We start from the raw sequence: 5799 nt of genomic DNA on the forward strand, positions 1-5799 counted from the left end.
GGAAAATAAAAGTGAAAACTGGTTGATGAGAAATCTCTCCAAGCATCAGTGCGTCCTGCTTCTCTGCTCCTCAAATCATTGTTCTTTGCTCATAATGCTCTTTGCTCCTTGCAGACAGGAGGCCATCACCAGGGGATGAGCAGCAAAACAGCAAATGATTGTGAGGTCTTTCTTGCTCGTGTCCACATGTTGCACCATGAGCATCCCAAAACCACACCTCTCTGTGCCAGCCCAGCTCTGTATTTCTTGGCACATAAGAAGACCCTTTTTTAAGAAGCAGGAGGTGGACGTGGTGGAAAAGACACAAAATATACTTGTTTAACAAATCACCTGCTGGCACTTTCTGCTGGACCCCAGGCACTTGTGGTCCCCTCAGGTGCTTTGGCACAGACCTGAGTGCAGCTCTGGGATTTGGGATGGCACCTGGGCTACGTGGCTGGGGACATAGGCCTGTGTCATGGGCCATTTGGTGCCACAGCAGGGTGGCTCCATCCATATTAGGGACAATGGAAATGTCCCCAGGCTAATTCCTGAGCAATTCTCTCCAACTGGGTCAATTGCCAGATCATTCGACCGCCACCTCCATCAATCCCCATTTCTGTTTGCACCAAAAAGCTGATCAAGACTTGTTCCTTCCCTCCTACAGAGAGACATTTGTTATTCAGAACAAAATATTATGTTGTCGTGTTATTTAATCATGTCAAAATTCATAGGCAGCATCTGTGCAGAAGATAAAATGTTTCGGGACAGTTTAGTCCTTTTCTTATCTGAGTGATTACGGTTATGTAAAGACTTTTCTTTCAAACACGGAGATGGAGTTTCATAAGCGAGAGACCAAAATAGTGCCAAGTAGCCAACCATCTCCCCTTGAACACACCAGATTAGTACAATTAATCTGTAGGTATTAGTGGCCAGCAGGGTTTTGCCTGGAGGATATAATATATATTTATTATTTCATATTTGATTTCCTACAAGAGGCAGAAAATTCAATCGTGGGCTTTTCTTCTCCCCATTATATTTTTGCAGATGGGGTTGTGGGATTTGGAAAATTACTGCGGGGCTCCTGGTCGGAGGCAGGGGGGACAGGTAGCAAGGGGGGATGAGACTTCTGTTCGTTCTTCTGAGAAAGAAGTCAGCAGGAATCATCTGTCTGGGGAGAGCAGCCAGGCCGGAGGCCTCAGCTAGGCCCAAACACCTGTCCGGTGACTTCGGTATAACCAGCAGCTTTCTGGCAGCCCTGACGACACTTTTCTGACAATATCACTGTTCCCTCCTAACACCACAAATAAATAAAACTCAGAAATATGGAATTATTTACCTGGAAGGGAATCAGAGCTATGTATTCCCTGTCTCCTATTCAGCTGCAGGCACAGTGCCCTGTAAGTTGCCTTTAACTAACGTGAAGCCCTTGAAGAAAGAGCAGAGCTTAGCTTGGCTCCCGAAATTAAAACCAAAAGGGAAAGTGCACAACCAGCATTCCCTGCTGTGGGTGTTTGGAAATAGGTGCTGAGGGTTTCTTAGTGTGCATTCAGTGCCACAGAGCAGCTGTGTTTCTTCCTAATATATTAAGCAAGGACACAGAGGCCTGGTCTGAAGCACCCCCTGCTTAACAGATCACAGATGAGTTGCCTCAAATGCCACTCTGATCACTTAAAAGTGGGCACAGATGGATGTGGCTGGATGAGGGTTGACGGATGTGTGGGTCAAGCTGAAGGGAAGGAGGACGGCAGGATATGGCCCTGGCTCGTCCTGCACCTCCCAGCACCTGGGAGTCCATGCGTGGGCCTTCACAGACCAGACGCAGCCATCAGGGGATGTGAAGGGAAGAGGGGAGGAACAGCACTGACACACTGGGATCCTGCCTCTCAGGACTTACTTTGAAGCTGTCACCTGAAAGTTTTACCAAATATTCACAAGTTCTTGTTTTAGAAGAGAAAATGAACAGCTATTTTCTACTTCCGAAAAGCAGGGAACACCATGTGAAGCCAGAGCTAGGGTCCCGGCGATGCAAGCCGAATCACGGCTTAGAAAGACCAACAGGGTTTTTCAGAGTTTTTCACTTTTCACAGCTTGATGAAATGAATGAGCGATGCTCTCCCATCCCTTCGTAGGGCAGAGAGCTGCAGGTTACAGCAGAAAGCGGAGCGTTACTTGATCAGCTCGGATGGGAACATGGAAATGAGGGTGGCAGCGCGATGCGGAGTTGGATTGAGATTCAGCAGCGCCCGCTTATAAATACTTAACTCTGCCTATCTAGCGCAGGAGGTGAATCACGGGTCACAGCCAAGATAGGAATCAAAAAGGTTTAAGCTGACTTTCCAAAGTACATCTGTTGGCTCCGTCTTCGTTAGGACAAGCCCTGCCCCTTCAGTTTTTTGTATCGGGGGTTTTGGCGAGGCGCACGCCTTCAGCCGTCGGCTGGGCTCCTCTCCCTGGTGTCCCCATCCATCAGCAGAGAAAAACAGGTGGTTTTGTGGTCCCTGCTCACAATTCCTGCCTAAAACTGAGATAAATCGTGCCCCAGACTCTGCTGATCATGGAGGCTGCCCAGGAGGCTACAATTGTCCATGTTGTAAATTAATTGCATTTTATCACAAGGATGCCCCCAACTCCGTGAGCACGTGGGGATGGGGGTCCAAACCTCACTCTTACACCCCAGCTGTGCACTCCTCTAAAGAATATACCTCATTTCTAAAACTTTCTTAGAGTCACTGTCTTACTTGCATTAAAATCTGGGTTTCAGCAGCATTTTCAGCCATTGAATTAATGAGAGTTAGAATCATTAATTGCAGTTAAATGCGGTGCTGGAGGACCAAGGCTGCAACACAACAGAAACCCAAAGTTAAAAATAAACCCTGCAGTTTCAGTGTGCAAATACCTTCCTGGTGCTTGCTATTTTCTGCCTGACAGCACCCTCTTCTGGGAGCCGGTGCTGCTTGCTGAAGGGTGCACCCTGCTCACTGCCCTGCACCTTGCATCGGCTTCTCGGTGCCCGAGCACCCTCCCAGGGGGGATTTTAGCAGGGTGGAACCAAACAGTCTCGTCTGTTCTTTCTGAGCCCCCTTTGAAGCAGTTTGCTGTGAGTTGGGAAGGGGCTGGAGCCCCTTGCCACCTCCGGTACCCCCGTCAGCATGTGGCCAGCAGGGCTGCGGAATCCTCCTCCAAAACCAATCCTCATCCTTTGCCCTCTGAGGTCTCCACTGGAGTGGATTTAGCAGCACAGCCGGCTCCAGGGCTTGCTTGTGGTTTAAATAACAAAGTTTATAAGTACCAGCCATTGGCTTATGTGTGTTCTGGACTTGCGCTCCCCTTCGGAGGCAAAGTGGCAAAATCAAGACACAATTTGTTGCCTAATTAGCTCCTGGTGGTGGCTTCCCACTTGTGGCTGTGAATTTGGGTCTGTTCTTACACGAAGTAAGTGGAACTGCTGCCTGTAGGGGGGGTTAATTACTTACTGACCTTTATCAAGCATGCAGAGCAGCAGGGGCTGGCAAGATGGCCAAAGAGGAATTGACCCACGTTTCCAGCCAGTGGTCGTGGGACATTGGGCAGTGGAAACGGCTGGGAATGGGTCTGACCCCTGCTCTGAGACAGGCAGGTCCCTCAGAGCAGCCCGAAATCCAAGTTACGTCGTGGGCTCTTTCCATCAGCCCCTCTCAAGCACATGACAGACCCATAAAACTGCCACTTTAACTCAAGGAGACAGTTTGGGGAGGAAAAGGAAGATTGAAAGCTGTCACCACCACGATGAATTCATGCAACCAAGCCCAGCAAAACAAAACGAAAGCGGCAACACGGTGATTTTTGGCACGGTGAAATTCCCACCCTCAGTGCCTGTGCCCGCCCCTCCTTTCCCAGTGCCCCCAGTCCATCTGCTGCTGCAAAAGTTTAACTAAACCTAAAGGAAATTGTTCCGAAATGCTCGCTAATTATTGTTTGCCTGCCGATCTGGAGAATGTATCAGCCGCTAGCACAGAAAAAGCAGCTTCCAGTCACAGGAGTCAATTGGTGCTTTCAAGCACCCTCTTCTTCATTCCTTTTTGTAAAGCCCTTCCTTGCTGAGCACCAGACCTGCGTATGCAAGGCTCTGACGAGGCAGCTACAGCCTCTCAGCACAGGTTGATGCACCTGCAGCTGCCACGTGCCAGCAGCAGCAGATGCCTCGAGTACACCAAGGCCAAATTGAGGCATGGATCATTCCTCAGGATTAGCCAACAGAGTGGGAAGGGAAGGCAGGTAAATTGCAACCTGCAGCTCTGCTGCTCACATTCTTCCTACCATCACTTCTCTCAAAGGAACTCAGATCAGACCCTCGAGAGCATTGGATTTATTTATTTTTTCCTACCTAATACAAATTCCTCTGAATCACAGAGTAACTTTTTATTATGTTGGCTCATCATTTGATATCAGTGCACAGCACCATCTCTGGTCGTGTTTTAAAGAAAATCCTTGCAACTGTGCAGAAGACTCGGCTGAATGATTTCCAGCTTGGCTTCCCCTACAGCCAAATCACAACAACAGAACTGAGCCCTGCGAGAGGTGCTTTGGGATTCGGCCTGCAGGCACGTGCCAAGGAGAGGCAATGGCTGAACGCTGACCCTGCTGCCAGGTCTCCCCGAAGCTGCCAGCCCAGGACATCACCTACCTCTGGCCAGCCACATCCAGCATGGTGCTAGAATTCGTGTTTCCCACCTTAACTCTAACTAGCTGTTTTAAACCTCAGCAAAGCTGACATCCTTGCACCATATCCAGATTGTAGAATTCAGATCTTTTTGTAGAAGTCACATCTTGAGAGATTCACTTTGGGATTTTTGGCCAAAGACAGGCAGCTGGGTGGCTTGGAAGCTGTGCCAAGAGTCCCCGCAGGGTGACTGGCTCAGATGCATTAGTGACAGGAGCAGACAGCCAGGCAGTTGAGTGGCATTTGTCCTCTCCAACAGCACCAACCCCAGTCCCAACTACTTTGTTAGGTTGGTTCCTAGCAGGGATGGAAAACCCTACAAGAGGTTTCTAGCCCAGGGATGGAAAACCCCACAACAGCAGTACCAGAGCTCACCCCAAGGGCTAGAGGACATCTGAACAGGCTGAGAAGAAATGATGTGGAAGGTGAGCTGACCTTGCCTCTCCACCTTAGTGGGGTAAGACTGAAACACCAGCAGGTGTTAGGTCTCTCACCTGGTCTGGCTCACACGGGGTTTAGTGCTCCCCAAACACAAGGGTGCCATTCCCCTCTCCAGTGGGTTTAAGGCACACGGCACATAGGTTTGAATTCCTCCAGCACCCCTGGAAGTCAAGGGGTACCTGGGTTCTTTTCTCACCTGCTTAGGGCAGTCTCGGTCCTTGCTGCCAAGAGACAGTTAATGGAAAAGCAGAGATAGAGATCCTGCCCACATTCCTGCTCTCCACACTCCTAGCTGCTTGCTTCCCTCAGCCAAGCGAGCCAACCATGCCAAGCAAGAACAAGAACTGGATTTTCCACCCCCCCCTCTGTTCACCTGCAGGCAAATGCTCCGAATTCTGCAGAATATCATTGAATATCTGCAGCCAAAAGAAAGCGCTGAACTCGTCTCTTACAGGAGCTGCTTGAAGCACTGTAAGAGGACTGACATATTGATCATCCCCTTACGAGTGAGGCCAGGCAGCCTGTACCATCTCGCACGAGCATCCAAGGTGATCAGAATCTATGATAGGTGTCATCCCTAAATTCTTGAGGGGCCATGATAAATGTGTAACGCCCACAGTCATAACCAGCATTTAAAAGAAATCTGGAGAAAGTACAAGGCTGCATGAACACAGAGA

Source organism: Cygnus atratus, chromosome 2 (assembly GCF_013377495.2).
Source record: "Cygnus atratus isolate AKBS03 ecotype Queensland, Australia chromosome 2, CAtr_DNAZoo_HiC_assembly, whole genome shotgun sequence".
In the NCBI taxonomy this organism is placed as follows: domain Eukaryota; kingdom Metazoa; phylum Chordata; class Aves; order Anseriformes; family Anatidae; genus Cygnus; species Cygnus atratus.